This window comes from Eretmochelys imbricata, chromosome 3 (genome assembly GCF_965152235.1).
Source record: "Eretmochelys imbricata isolate rEreImb1 chromosome 3, rEreImb1.hap1, whole genome shotgun sequence".
Taxonomy (NCBI): domain Eukaryota; kingdom Metazoa; phylum Chordata; order Testudines; family Cheloniidae; genus Eretmochelys; species Eretmochelys imbricata.
In genome coordinates this window covers 126,280,922-126,296,992 of record NC_135574.1, presented here as the reverse complement: position 1 = coordinate 126,296,992, position 16,071 = coordinate 126,280,922, and the positions used below count along the sequence as shown (strand labels likewise).

General features: G+C 41.0%; 1 protein-coding gene across 1 annotated transcript in view; it reads left to right on the top strand.

Moving 5' to 3' along the window:
• RPS6KA2 (ribosomal protein S6 kinase A2) overlaps nucleotides 1-16,071 on the top strand; it is a 469,430-nt gene that overhangs the window by 117,687 nt on the left and 335,672 nt on the right. The window lies entirely within an intron of this gene.

The following is a 16,071-nucleotide window of genomic DNA, read 5'->3' as shown; positions in this document are numbered from 1 at the left end:
TAATCCAGTGCTTGCCAGGGCTGAGCCTTAGCACCTCTAGACTTGGCAGTTCATAGCCCCAGCACCTCTGGGCTTGCTGCATCGGTTATTAATGTAAAAAAGACTGCTTGAGTCTGGCACCTCTTTTATTACAAATTAAGCACTGAGGCAGTCCCTGCCCAAAGAGCTGACTATTTACATAGATAAGACAGGAAACTGGTGGGAGGAGACAGAGGCACATAGAGGGAAAGTGACTTGCCCAAGCTCACACTGCAAGTCAGTGGCAGAGATGAGAGGAGAACACAAATCTCCTGACTCCCAGTCTAGCGTCCTAACCACCAGACAACACTGCCTCCCATGCAATTTGCCACTGTACAAGTAGTTGGCTCTCCAAACCCCAGCAGTACTTTTTCTGTGATCAGGATGATGATCTTTCCTGGTTCAGAGTGGCTGAATACAGCTTCCTCCGAAGCCTATCAATACTACTCTTGAAATCACCAGAGGAGTTGATGCCCAGCCCAGAAGAGAGTTTGTCTTAGCTGATCGATGCTCCTCTAGGTATTAGCACTAGCCTTTACATTCACTTAAGGCAAAGGTTTATAGAACTGAAAAGCGACGAAACAAATAAGTTTCTGGGGAAACTAATTACTCTCAAACCTTTGAATTAGTAAAGAATGACATCCATTCTATAGAATTTTTAACCCTTCCTCTAGAAGTTAATGGAGGATCATCTGCCATGGCATTCTATAGGTTGATCTAAAAATTCTATAGAAAAGTTTGCATTCTATAATAAATTGTATAGGACTTTCCCCTAAAGGAATCTGTTTGAATTGCAGTTTATTGACTTATTTGTTGGGACACATTGTCCAAGATGTGAATGTTACATTATTTAAATATAACTGTTGTGCCTTGTTGTAGGATTTTTCACAATAAAATGGCTACAGTTTATGCTCCTGCATTAACTCTTCCCTACATTTATAACTGTTCACATGCTAACGTTTAAGGCATCGGCCATAATAATAGTAATAAAGACTAACTGCTAGCCAAGTAGGGAGAACTGGAGGTCCTGGCAAAGTCAGGGAATTATGATGTGATTGGAATAACAGAGACTTGGTGGGATAACTCACATGACTGGAGTACTGTCATGGATGGATATAAACTGTTCAGGAAGGACAGGCAAGGCAGAAAAGGTGGGGGAGTGGCACTGTATGTAAGGGAGCAGTATGACTGCTCAGAGCTCAAGTATGAAACTGCAGAAAAACCTGAGTGCCTCTGGATTAAGTTTAGAAGTGTGAGCAACAAGGGTGATGTCGTGGTGGGAGTCTACTAGAGACCACCGGACCAGGGGGATGAGGTGGACGAGGCTTTCTTCCGGCAACTCACGGAAGTTACTAGATTGCAGGCCCTGGTTCTCATGGGAGACTTCAATCACCCTGATATCTGCTGGGAGAGCAATACAGCGGTGCACAGACAATCCAGGAAGTTTTTGGAAAGGGTAGGGGACAATTTCCTGGTGCAAGTGCTGGAGGAACCAACTAGGGGCAGAGCTCTTCTTGACCTGCTGCTCACAAACTGGGAAGAATTAGTAGGGAAAGCTAAAGTGGATGGGAACCTGGGAGGCAGTGACCATGAGATGGCTGAGTTCAGGATCCTGACACAGGGAAGAAAGGAGAGCAGCAGAATACGGACCCCGGACTTCAGAAAAGCAGACTTGGACTCCCTCAGGGAACTGATGGGCAGGATCCTCTGGGAGAATAACATGATGGGGAAAGGAGTCCAAGAGAGCTGGCTGTATTTTAAAGAATCCTTATTGAGCTACAGGGACAAACCATCCCAATGTGTAGAAAGAATAGTAAATATGGCAGGTGACCAGCTTGGCTTAACAGTGAAATCCTTGCTGATTTTGAACACAAGCTTACAAGAAGTGGAAGATTGGACAAATGACCAGGGAAGAGTATAAAAATATTGCTCAGGGATGCAGGAGTGAAATCAGGAAGGCCAAATCACACCTGGAGTTGCAGCTAGCAAGAGATATTAAGAGTAAGAAGAAGGGCTTCTTCAGGTATGTTAGCAACAAGAAGAAAGCCAAGGAAAGTGTGGGCCCCTTACTGAATGAGGGAGGCAACCTAGTGACAGAGGATATGGAAAAAGCTAATGTACTCAATGCTTTTTTTGCCTGTCTTCACGAACAAGGTCAGCTCCCAGACTGCTGCACTGGGCAGCACAGCATGGGGAGGAGGACACCAGCCCTCTGTGGAGAAAGAAGTGGTTCGGGTCTATTTAGAAAAGCTGGACGAGCACAAGTCCATGGGGCCGAATGCGCTGCATCCGAGAGTGCTAAAGGAGTTGTCGGATGTGATTGCAGAGCCATTGGCCATTATCTTTGAAAACTCATGGTGATCGGGGGAAGTCCCAGACGACTGGAAAAAGGCTAATGTAGTGCCCATCTTTAAAAAAGGGAAGAAGGAGGATCCTGGGAACTACAGGCCAGTCAGCCTGACCTCAGTCCCTGGAAAAATCATGGAGCAGGTCCTCAAGGAATCAATTCTGAAGCACTTAGAAGAGAGGAAAGTGATCAGGAACAGTCAGCATGGATTCACCAAGGGCAAGTCATGCCTGACTAATCTAATTGCCTTCTCTGACGAGATAACTGGCTCTGTGGATGAGGGGAAAGCGGTGGACGTGTTGTTCCTTGACTTTAGCAAAGCTTTTGACACGGTCTCCCACAGTATTCTTGCCAGCAAGTTAAAGAAGTATGGGCTGGATGAATGGACTATAAAGTGGATAGAAAGCTGGCTAGATTGTCGGGCTCAACGGGTAGTGATCAATGGCTCCCTGTCTAGTTGGCAGCCGGTATCAAGTGGAGTGCCCCAAGGGTCAGTCCTGGGGCCGGTTTTGTTCAATATCTTCATAAATGATCTGGAGGATGGTGTGGATTGCACTCTCAGCAAATTTGCGGATGATACTAAACTGGGAGGAGTGGTAGATATGTTGGAGGGTAGGGATAGGATACAGAGGGCCCTAGACAAATTAGAGGCCAAAAGAAATCTGATGAAGTTCAACAAGGACAAGTGCAGAGTCCTGCACTTAGGACGGAAGAATCCCATGCACTGCTACAGACTAGGGACCGAATGGCTAGGCAGCAGTTCTGCGGAAAAGGACCTAGGGGTTACAGTGGACGAGAAGCTGTATATGAATCAACAGTGTGCCCTTGTTGCCAAGAAGGCAATGGCATTTTGAGATGTATATGTAGGGGCATTGCCAGCAGATCGAGGGACGTGATCATTCCCCTCTATTCGACATTGGTGAGGCCTCATCTGGAGTCCTGTGTCCAGTTTTGGGCCCCACACTACAAGAAGGATGTGGAAAAATTGGAAAGAGTCCAGCGGAGGGCAACAAAAATTATTAGGGGACGGGAACACACGACTTATGAGGAGAGGCTGAGGGCACTGGGATTATTTAGTCTGTGGAAGAGAAGAATGAGGGGGATTTGATAGCTGCTTTCAACTACCTGAAAGGGGGTTCCAAAGAGGATGGATCTAGACTGTTCTCAGTGGTAGCTGATGACAGAACAAGGAGTAATGGTCTCAAGTTGCAGTGTGGGAGGTTTAGGTTGGATATTAGGAAAACCTTTTTCACTAGGAGGGTGGTGAAACACTGGAATGCGTTACCTAGGGTGGTGGTGGAATCTCCTTTCTTAGATATTTTTAAGGTCAGGCTTGACAAAGCTCTGGCTGGGATGATTTAGTTAGGGATTGGTCCTGCTTTGAGCAGGGGCTTGGACTAGATGACCTCCTGAGATCCCTTCCAAACCTGGTATTCTATGATTCTATGATTTCTAAGATGTAAATCTATGCATACTTCTTCTGGACACATTTTTATAAATTATGCCAAATCCACACTCTGCTCAGTGTCAAGTTCTCGTAGCCATTTAAGTGGAAAATATGTAAAAGTGATCCATTGTCATTCATGTGTATAATTGCACACAAGATTATGCAGCTGGTGCACACAGTTATGACACTTAGGGTTGGATTTTCTGTCGATACAATTCACTCAAGATTTTGATTTTTCAGTACATCGAAGACTTGCAAAAGTTTTTAAATATAGATGCAGAAGTTGCCACATCTTGTCATCTGATGTGTGTTTGCAGAACTTACCCATAGAGTTGAGCCTCGAACACAAGCATCAATTTTTCATCAAATAAATTAGCCATACTTCCCAGCAAAGAATCAACCTCATTGTTTTGCCTTCCACAGTAACAGCCAGATAAAAACTTTCTCACTTCCTCCGTCTGCAATAAAAGCTATTTTAGAACACTTTCAGATGAAATGAGTTTGGTGTTACAAAGTTAGTCGTTTTTTAAAATAAATCACCCAACCAAAAATTTACTAGTTGTTTGTATTATGGTGTTCCCCAAAGGCCTCAGTCAGAATTGAGATACATTGTGTTAGGTACTTTAAACATCATGTTTGGTGCAGTAGTAAAAAAGAGTCCGCAGGCAAATTTGAAAATATGACAACTACGTTTATTAAGGGCAAGAGATTCATTCAGACAACCTCAAATGATGTTGTACAAGCAGGTCAGAGAGCGTTTTCTGGCTCCGCTGAACTCCACCAAATCTCTCCCACAGATATCGAATTGATGCTGCATTGATGGTCCATTGATGGTGGACGAAAGCATCTGCTTTGCAGGATGGTTCCCTTGAAGGATGAGAATTCTTATAGCATCTCAAAGTGATTTGCATCGTATTTTTGTCCCCATATTACAAAGGGAGAAACTTAGGCACCGAATGCTAAATGACTTGTCCAAGATGGCAACAAAGAGTCAGTGACTGAAAGGGGAACAGATCTCCTTGCTGCAAGTGCTAACACCCTGAACATGTGTTCTCCAAATACATTTCACATTCTGGTGAGGTGCAGGAACAGGCTCTGTTGCTACTCATGCTGTCGTAATCATTCCCAGAAGTCTGGTTTAATTTGAGGTAATAATAATTACTATAAGCATCCTGAGATGACTGTTCAGTGATCCAGAGGGCCTTTCTTGCTATATAATCTTTTCATTCTAACATGTTTTGGTGCCTCCATCCGTGATATGGAGCTTTTGTGTTTAGAAAATCTAACTTCACATCTTTGACTCTTGGAATAATGTAATCTACTGCTGTAGAATATTATAATTTTATAAAAAATGCATCACATTTAGAAAACACTCCTACACAGGGTTTGGAAGAAGCAATATTTCTAAGAGTGAAAAAAAAAATCAAAGCAATGAAGCCAATTTCTTAGCTTTTGAAAGGTGTTTTTTTAAAAGCAAAACATCTGTTAATGCCTGAATAGTTCTTATATTTTCTCACAACTCAGTTTGAGGTCTCAGGAAATTTAAGGGTCTGTATGTACTGTCAGCTGCCCTAGTTCAGCCAAACGTAACCTCAAGGATACTTATGCTACCTGTGACTGCAGAGCTGACAGCAGTTTGAACAATTTGGTAATTGCTTTCTTTCGGATGATTTATACAAGCAGCTGCTATTTATCTAGACGTCAGTGCTCAGGAGACTTTGGATAAAATATTCTAGTAAAATTATTGCCAGAATAAGATTTATGCAGAGTATTTAGTACACAATCTCAGATGAGTAATATGGAGCAAATGGTAGCAACTCAGACAATATTTAAGACTGTAACATGCTTTCCATTGCAGGCTTGATTCTGATTCTCTCTCTCCTTCCATGTGCAATTTTCATAAAAAACAAACAACTTTCCTCTGTGGTTGCCAGCCAGGGAGTAAATATTGAGTTTTTTGATAAGGTGTTTGTGATAGGAACCTAAAAAATAAGATATTTCACTGGTTGTAAAGTCTCTAGCTTTGTTTAGAATTTAACATTTCAAAAATGGCCAGTTCTGGAAACTCCACATTTCTTTATTTGTTCCGAATGAAAACTAGTGTCTCTGAGTACTGTTTTGTGGCAGGTAGGGTGGTCAGTTTTGGGAACAGTCAATATGACTATTCAAATAATCTATTTTATGCTACCCCCGTTGCCTTAACGTCTGAGAGCCTGATAATCTTTAATGATTTCTCATTGCAACACCCCTATAAGGTAGGGAACTGCTGTTACCCCCATTTTAGAGAGAATTGAGGCACAGAGAGACTGTGACTTGCCCAGGCTCACATTGGGCATCTGTGGTGGACCAAGGAATTGAATCTTTTGAATCTCAGGCCAGTGTCATGACCTAAACACTGCCTTCCTCTCATGGTGGAGGTGAAGGTTCCCCAGTAGAGTTATAAATTCTGACAGTGCAAGAGAAACCAGTAGAACCCTGTGGCTCACATAAGCTCCAAAAGATCAGAGAAAACCACCACGGCTCAAACCTTCACTGGTTCTGGAGAGTTTATTAACTCCAGAAGTGTCCTGGACCAGGTGACTTCCTTGTCCTACAGAGCTGGGCTTTTTTTTAAAAAAAAAAAAAAAAAAACAGTCATAGGAGGGGCAGTTGGTTTATGCATTTACGTATAACTTTTTTCCTTCATTCTGTTCTTAAGAATACAGTATTTTCAAGAAAACTACTACCTTAGAGGAAAAAGAGAGAAGACTTTGGAAAGTTTAAGGTTTGTCTACAAACAGAGTTGGCACTAGTTTAATTTTAAAGTGTAATTTTAATCCCGCTTAGTTAAACTGGTGGAAAAGTGTGTGTGGATACTCAATTTAAACTAAGATTATTGAAAACTTCAAAAATCTGGAACTCAGGGGACCATGCTAGTGGATTCCAATGCAAGATCAGAGCCTTAATCTCTCTCCTAATAAAGTATAGGGCTTGTCCAGATGGCAAGTTAATGTGTGGCAAGATTGGTGTAAATCTACCATGCACTAGCATGCCATGTATCAGCTGTCAGTGTGGACCCTGTCCACCACACACTAGGGAACTTTTAGTGGGCAGCAGCATGGTCCACACAGACAGTTGTGCACAACCCACTGTGCACTGTAGATTTACTCGCCAGCTTGCTGTGTATTAAATCTCCATCTGGACAAGCTCCCAGATTCTGTTCTCTCTTACACTTCTATAAATCATAAATAAGTTCATTGGAGGCAGTAGAGTTACTACATATTGACATTTTTGCAACTGAGAGCAGAATTTCACGCAATGATTTTGTCTGGGAATTAGACCTCTTTAGACCATTAAGATAATTGGAATGTATGTATACATTTTTTTAAGAAGTGATTTTCCTATAATCATAGCAATATAGGACTGGAAGGAGCCTTGGTAGGTCATCTAGTCCCATCCTCTGCTCTGAGGCAGGACTAAGTATTATCTAGACCATTGCCGACAAGTGTTTATCTAACCGTTCTTAAAAACCTCCAGTGACGGATATTCTACATCCTCCCTAGGTAATCTGTGCCAATGCTTAACTACTCTTACAGTTAGGAAGTTATACCTAATGTCTAACCTAAATCTCTCTTGCTGCAATTTAAGTCTATTACTTCTTGTCCTGTCCTAAGTGGTTAAGGAGGACAATTTACCACCCTCTTCTTTATAACAACCTTTTACGTACTTGAATGCTGTTATCATGTCCCCCCTCAGTCATATTGCTTTGCTATCACATTTTTTTGCTAGCGGATTGTGTTTTTTTTTCTTTTTCATTTATAATGTTTTAGTCAGCCCCAGCTGTCTCAAGCCAGCTTTCCCTTATCTCCTGCCACTGCTTATGCCATGGGACTTATGCTCCAGGCAGTGACTCAGACGTTTAGATTTTAGCTCAGTTCATGTTCATTCTGGCTGTCATTCCCTCCCCCTCCCCTTCTTTATGCCAGAGAATCCTTGGTGTGTTTAGCACCTTACTGGCCTCTCAAAATGACCACCTGTAGCCACTTCCTTTCAAGCTGGCACCGCACATGGCATATTCCCAGTGCTGTAATGAACCACAAAATTGCTTGGATGCAAGGAACTAAATAAGACAACATCTGTTCTGACCTACATAGAATATATTTCTTCTCTTTTAATCAGTTCAAAACTCATAAACCTCTCTCAGTCAATGAGAGTCAAAATGTTTGCGACTGTGTGATTTGCCTTAACATAGGCTGGATTTTTGTGATTTTCCTGTGTTTAAATAAAGCCATTACCACTAAATTACTAAGAGAAATGAAAACAGAATTCTTATTAAATTTTGCCATTAGCTCTAACAACGGTTATTTCCTTTTCCTTTTTTTAAAAGGATATTTTTAAATCGTATTTCTTGGCACTTCTCTTGCTCTTTTCATCCAAGGATTTAAAGTACTTTACAAATATAAATTTAATTCAGCATTACTGCACCCTGAGGCACTCAGATACCAGGGTAAGGAGTTGTGTGGTATAACAACTTAGATAAAAAGGCAGCTAGGTCAAGTAGCACTAGCTTCGTTTTACAAAAGGAAGGTGAGCTCAGAGAGGTTAAGTAACTTGGTCAAGGTCACATCTTGAGTCAGTGGCATTCATCATAAAATAGAGCATAAGAATCCTGAATCCTTTGCACTTCTATATAGCTCCTTTAATCCAAGAATCTAAAAGAGTTAACCAAACTTTAATAAATGAGGCTTTACAATACTCTGGTTAGGTAGGACAAGGAAGGTAATATTACATCAGTTTTACAGATGGGTAAAAAGTTACTTACCTAAGCCATGCAGCAGAGCCAGGAATAGAACCCAGTAATCTTGACTTTCAGTTCCCTGGGCTAACCACAAGACACCATTCTTCTGCCAAGTGGTCAATCTAGCTATGCGATCCACTATAATAAGGTATATCTGGAACACCCATTTCAGTAGTACGTAAATGCTAATCTCTGTAATATGTTTGTGGTGGTGCAAAATCAAAATGCTTTGAAGCATTTCAGAAAAATTACTTCTGCTGGACAATTTCCAGGGAAATCATTGCTTTCACAATCACACAGATATATTTGGTATTGATGAGAGCACTACCTTCAGAATCATTGAAGGTCCGTGAAGGAGGAGAGGGAAATAAATCAGTCCTAATAAAAAAATGTTTTTGTAATATGTTGTACTACTTTATTATGAATGAATGAATTACAAAATACTTGGGTAAATGAGAGAAAATATTTAATGCAAGCGGTGCGAGTGAAAGATGTAAAGCAAAGTCAGAAAGATGCTAATTCCCCCAACAGCACTATTTTAGTTGTCCTACCCTTTCCCATCATTTGGTTTCCCATTAGCCTGGTTTTGAGGAAAAGTTTTTTCTAGTTTATGGGGTTCTGAGAGTTCAGGATTTCACAGGTGGTTATTTGTTGTTGGGTTTTAAATTTTTATACACTTTATATTAAGAATACATTTATTAATGGTCTATAAATGATTGATAGATTTATAGGAATGTTGAGACATGACTATTATGTGTTATAGATGGTTATAAGACGTGGTTCTAAGCAATTTATTTACCTGTTGGACTTTATAACAATTGATTAATTACTAAAGTATTTATTAAACAGCCATTAGCCCTTTTTAAAAACTATTTATAAATATATCCTTAATATTAAGTGTGGCTTTATTTTTGAAAGAAGATTCCACCAGCAGTCTAGCAGCATGTGAAAGAGATCAGAGATGCATTTTTAGGTGATCTAAGGAAGGCTAAATAAAGAGTATTGTCAGACCTGTAAAATAATTTCCCAAGGGAGAGTGGTGTAGGTCATGCACTGTTTGATTCTTTTGGAAGCAATCACTTGAGTCTATAGTTCTATATTGCAGGAAGCAATCTATGATTTAGCTTACTTATTATTTGTTAAACACTGACTGTGCTTGGCAATGCAAGACACAGCATGAAGATAGTACCTCCCTCAAAGAACTCATAATCCCAAAGGCTGATACAGAGAACAGGTTCCACACGACTTTTTATTTATTTATTTATAGATTTATTGACCCATTGACTGACTTCTTGAGGATAACTTGGAATTTATTTCCTTGAATGTCTTTGTTTACATTTTTTAAAATACCCATTCTTGTTGGCTTCTAGGCACTTCTAAACATTTAAATGTACGTTGATCAGTGAGTACTATGCGGGAGCAGTGATGATTTCTATACTTAGGTTGCCTAACACTAGCCATTATAAAAAATCTTATAAAGTATAGCTTAACCTAGAAATCACTGAGTGACCCTATTTAGTGGGGGGAATCCTTCATTTTAAGTAACCCATCTCTCTAGCCCCCTCTTCCTCTGATAGCTGTAGAATAGACAAAAGTAAAAACGAAGGTGAAGTTATTTTGGCCAGAATGGACTATTCATCTCATTAGCCGCTGCAGGATGTATAACTATCGTCCATTAAATCTACGTCAATTTCTGTGAGTGAGACAGAATAATTTTATAAGAATGAAAAAAATATTAATGTAGTAGTTAGAGAAAGTGTTAAACCAGGCTGATTACTGCCCTCAGGGAAGACACACTAACGTCCGTCAACTCTCCAGCCCCAGCTTTCACGCACAGATCTGCCTAATACTGATGAACATTCTGCAACCTGAGTGATTGTTATGATCAAAAAAGTCTGACAGCAGAAGTTAATTTAGCAGTTTTCCCCACTACACTAAGGGTATTTTGATAGGGAGAGCTGACTCCACAGAGGACTTTATGTATATGACAGTTTAGTAAATGTATTATCCATTAAACTAATCATTGTTTTACTTCAAATGAAATATTCGGGTGCCTCTTGATAACAACATATTACTGTGTTCCCCACTAACTTTTTGATGTGGAACTATTCTATACCACTCCTGGCATCCACTACTGAGGTTCAGATGACGGGAGCTTTTCTACTCTGCACTTGCTTTCCTACACTCCCTTGTAATTACAACAATATCTGTCCTGGGAGACTGTGTAGATCAATTAAATAGTGTACCTTTCTTCCTTAAGTCCCTGGTTACTCTGTAGCCCAATTCAGTAGAGACTGAAAATTATTGTTGTATGACAACTGTATGATAAGTAACATAAGGCAATATTGAAGACCTTCTTCTCGTGGTGGCTGTGTTTAATTTACTTATTTAACCCACATGCTTTGTACTAGAAGATCCCACCATGGCTGCCTCCTGAATACAACTGTTCAGTGGTTTATGTGAAACTAGTTGGTGGTCTTAGTCCAGTTCTTATCTGATAAGTGTTCACATCACAATAATCATCATCATAATTGTCCTTAAATAGCATCTTGATGGGTGGTTTTATCCTAGCCTTTTCTGATAAGTGGGCATGAAGACTGAACTACCCTCCAGGAGAGGATCAAAGTGCATTAGCAAAGGAGCACGGGGAAGTTTCCATTGTTGCTATACCTGTTCTGTGAATTATCAGAGTCCATCAGTTGCCAGAGATGTTCAGTCTGGAAAACTTGCAAATGTTCAGTTCCCTCTTAAAAATAAAAAAAAATAAAGCATTAAGGGGAGAGACACCCCTCTCTCTTGCAATTAACATCCGCCATAGCGGAGCTTGGTTCTAAGGAGGAAAAGCCCACACAATTATGCCATCTCTGTCCCAAGGAGGGAGGGCAGTGTGGGCACCTAAGGTGTTCATGTGGCAATTATGGAAGCAGTTTAACTGTTTTTCCCAGGAAAGGTGTGGCAATGCAGGTTGTCTGAGTGGTTGACTTATGTCCTGAAGCATCAAGGTTTGTATGCCTACTATGTTTTTGGGTCCCATCTGGTGTAACTGTGGATGTTCTTATTTGTTTACATCTGCCTAGGTCTAGTGTGTCATTCTGCAGGCCTGCTTCCACAGAATCCCCTTTTCTTCTGTCTGAAGGTTCACAGTAGGGGTACAGTGCATCACAGCAGGTCATAACCAGGTGATTAAATGGTATTACTGAAACCTACAAACAGGTGTTGAGTAAAGATTAGAATTGATTAAATCAGGGCCCTGTCATCTCCTCCTTGGGTAAGAAGAGTGAGACTTGTGTAAGGCACTAGCCATGAGTTCCTTGTATGCTTTTCCCAAGCACCGTGAAATTGGAGCCTGATATTTGTTGTAGTGATGAGTGCTGCAGGAAGTCAGCTGGACATCTGTGGTTCTCCCCTTCTGAAAACTCAGGCCCTGTTAATGCCTTTGCCTCAGCAGCTACAGCCTTTGGGTGGAATTAGTGTCTTGATGAAGCCATTGGCTGGGAACTGCTCACCCCATTCGACCACACTGCCTCTTGGGCAGTGACTTTTTGTCTCCCCCTTGCTCTGATCACTCTGCTCGGGGAATGCCTTCAGGTCCCATCAGTCTGCACAGGAGGCAGCTGAGTCTGCCTATTCTTTTCAGTCACTTGGTTTTATCCGTACAGATACTCACTGCTGATTTAAAACGGATGAAAACAACGACAAGGATTAAGGTTAGATTTGCTGTTGTATGCTCTGTTATTGAGCTTGTCTAGTTAAATTACTGCTTTGAAAATTCTGAATCTAGGATGAAAAGAAGTGTGCGAGGAGCTGGGCTGATAAAGGATACACATTCCCTGGGCTTCTGTTAGTTGCCATTCTGACATATTGGAAGATACTGGCCTATTGGTCTGCACGGGTGTACCAAGTCACAGAAAAGAATTAACAAGTGAAAGACAATTTCTTTATGCACAGGATTCTTTGTGGCCATTTGCAAAGTTGCACTTTACTGGTTTTATTTTCTGTTTTCCAGTTCCACTGTATTTCCCTGGGATTCTGTAATGCAGAAGACTCTGGATCTCTTTCAGTGAATAGACCTCTGGAGAAGAAATGTTCTGTCTTCACACCCGAAACCCAGTGCTTTGGAAAGGGAACCCACAAACCCTGTTTTCCCTTCTACTCCAAAAATGTTTTAAGCAATCCACTCTACAAAAAATATATATGAGAGTACATTTAGAAACATATTGAAGTTTCAATTAAAACGTATTTGAAACCCAAATATGTGGTGGCAAGGCATCTCCTCCATTTCACTGTACTTAGCTCTTCCCTCTTTGGCCGTGGCAGGGCCTAGGGTAAATCAGTCCCACTATGGACAGTCTTTGTCTTCCCTTCTGTGTTCACTTGTTAGTATTTTCACGGTAGGCCTCAGGACAGGCCCAAGTGATCCTCCACCAAACAAAAAGAAACGAATTTATAAAAACAAAGGGGGATATGTTTCCCTATCCCCTCACTGGGGGGATGTTGTCCTGCTGGTGGCCCCAGGGTGTCAATCCTTCCCCTAAACAGGCACTCTGTTCCAGTTGTTTCCCCTAGGGGGAGGAGAGCAGTCTCTCACTCTGGAGAAGACTATCTCTCTACTGCCATTAGCCCTGCAGCAGCTTCTCTCCCTTTCTCCCTGAGTAGGGAGTTTAAAAAGGTCTCAGGAAGCCCTTAATTGGACTGAGGTAACTGAATCAGGTGTCACTAATTGGCCTGAGGTAGCTCCTTCTCAGCTTGTAGGAAAAAGAGCCTTTATCATTCCCTCTTCAGATGTCCAGCCTGGCTTTGTCACAAGATCTATAGGAGAAATTTTGTATGCATCTGTTTGTGCTAATAGATTTACAGCCTTTAAAAACATATTCAGCAGCAAAGGTATAGAAAACAGGGGTTCTCATCTGGAGCTGCAGATAGAAGTAACTATCTTGCAAGAGTTCTGAAGACACCATTATGAATGAGTGTAAATATTTATAGCACAGATGCCCAAAGTGTAATTTATCATAGTGTACTATTATATAGCCTCTATTTTTATTGCCAGTGTCAGAAAATATACAGGGGAATATGATACAGTGTAGTCTTGTATGAATATAGCAAAAGATCATTTGGAAAACTGTATGACAGAAATTTCCAGGGGTGAAGCATAGAGAGCTCTAGATTAGAAAGTCTGAGAATTATTTGTGGTTGCTGTAATTAATTTTAAAAGTACAACAGGCAGCACAAAGTATGGCTGAAATGCAATGTAGCTCATTTCATACTGACACATGAGAAAGTCTGACAGAGACTTATAATCACAGACCTGACTTTATAACAATCTGGTCTCGCTTTCATGGAAACCTTAACAGTAGGCTAAGGGAAGACCTTGTGCTGATCTCCATGGCTTGATAAGCAGTTTTATTTAATCTGACCTTGGGTGGGTAAGGCCATTGGCACTGACAGTGAAAGCAGCTGTTGGTTTGAGAATTATTCTTGCATATAGTTGTACAGGTGATGTCTGTTGTACTGTGCTTTTCATGACGGTCCGAGAGCTGTGTTTGGGTTTTGATTTATTATGAGGCTATTCCTGTATATAATGACACAACACTGTTATTAAAATTGTCTTTTCCTGGCAACAGGAAGTTGAGAGAAAAATTAAAGGATCCTTACACCTGACCAAAAGCATATTTAGGGCATACTACTGCCAATTGCTTTGTGAATGGTACCCTATTGATTTAGTGGGACTATGGAGCTTGAAGGATCAGCCCCTCAGGGCTAGACTGTTAGTTGGACTGTACACCCACCCCAAGGAATAAGAGGGAGTAAGAGCTATCCCATCCAACCCACCCCCTGACACACAAACAGCCTTACACAGGTCACCTGGACCTTGAGTCTGGGTACATAGGTGTAAGTGGGGCTACTTTCCTAAATATTCCTTCTAAAAGGAGGTGGGAGAGAATTAGGCGGGTAAGGGACCTCCTCCCCTGTCTCATTTGCTAGAGTAGCTCAATCCATGCAGTCATTACAACAGTAAATTACTAGCAACCCATCCTCTCCCCACTGGGAAGGGGAGGAATTCAGCAGTTTTATTTGGACCTCTTCAGGGCAGGCACAGTGGAGAGAGGTAAATAGCAGGGTCCCCCAAGGATCTGTACTGGGACCAGAGCTGATCAACATATTCATAAATGATCTAGAAAGGGGGTAAACAGTGTGGTGGCAAAATTTGCAGATAATACAAAATTACTCAAGACAGTAAAATCCAAAGCTGACTGTGAAGAGTTACAAAGGGATCTCACAAACTGGGTGACTGAGCAACAAAATGGCAGATGAAATTCAATGTTGATAAACGCAAAGTAATGCACATTGGAAAACATAGTCCCAGCTATAAATGCAAAATGATGGGGTTTAAATTAGCTGTTACCGCTCAAGAGAGAGATCTTGGAGTCATCATGGATAGTTTTCTGAAAATATCAGCTGAATGTGCAACAGCAATCAAAAAAGCTAACAGAATGTTAGGAACTATTAGGAGAGGGTTAGATAGTGAGATAGGAAATATCATAATGTCAATATATAAAGCCATGGTACACCCACACCTTGAATACTGCATGCAGTTCTGTCATCCCATCTCAAAAAAGATATATTAGAATTGGAAAAGGTACAGAGAAGGACAACTAAAATGGACAGCTTCCATATGAAGAGAGATTAAAAAAGACAGTGCTTAGACAAGAGACAACTAAGGGTGGGGGGATAGATCAAGGTCTATAAAATCATAATACTGTGGAGAAAGTGAATAGGGAAGTGTTATTTCTCTTTCACATAACACGAGAACCAGGGATCACCCAATGAAATTAATAGTCAGCAGATTTAAAACAAACATAAGAAAATACTTCTTCACACAACACAGAGTCAACCTGTAGAGCTCATTGCCAAGGAATGCTGTGAAGGCCAAGAGTGGAACTGGGTTTGAAAAAGAATTAGATAAATTTATGATGGATAGGTCTATAAATTATTATCAATAGCTATTACTCAAGATAATCAGGGATGAAGCCCCCTGCTCTGGGTGTCCCTAAACCTCTGTCTGCTAGAAGCTGGGACTGATTGACAGGAAATGGATCACTTGATAATTGCCCTGTTCTGTTCATTTCCTTTGAAGCATATGGCACTGGTCATTGTCAGAAAACAGGACACTGGGCTATATGTCCCATTGGTCTGACCATTGGCTGTTCTTATGTTTTTATGCCATTTTACATTTTAGTAAAGTGCTCCACACACACTTATTCTGCTGTAAAAATACAGTTCTGTGGCTGGCTGCTTTCCTTCCATTCCATCCACAAACTCACGCTCCCTTCTCTGCTGTCCTTGCTCACAGGCTACTGTAACAGTAATTCGTTCTCAATACTACTACGCAGATCAGGCAGTAAAGAGAAGACAGGGATGAGAATTAGTGCCTGGTTTTCCATCTTCTCTGAGAGTTCCAGTGCTTCCTCTCTCTACACTGTG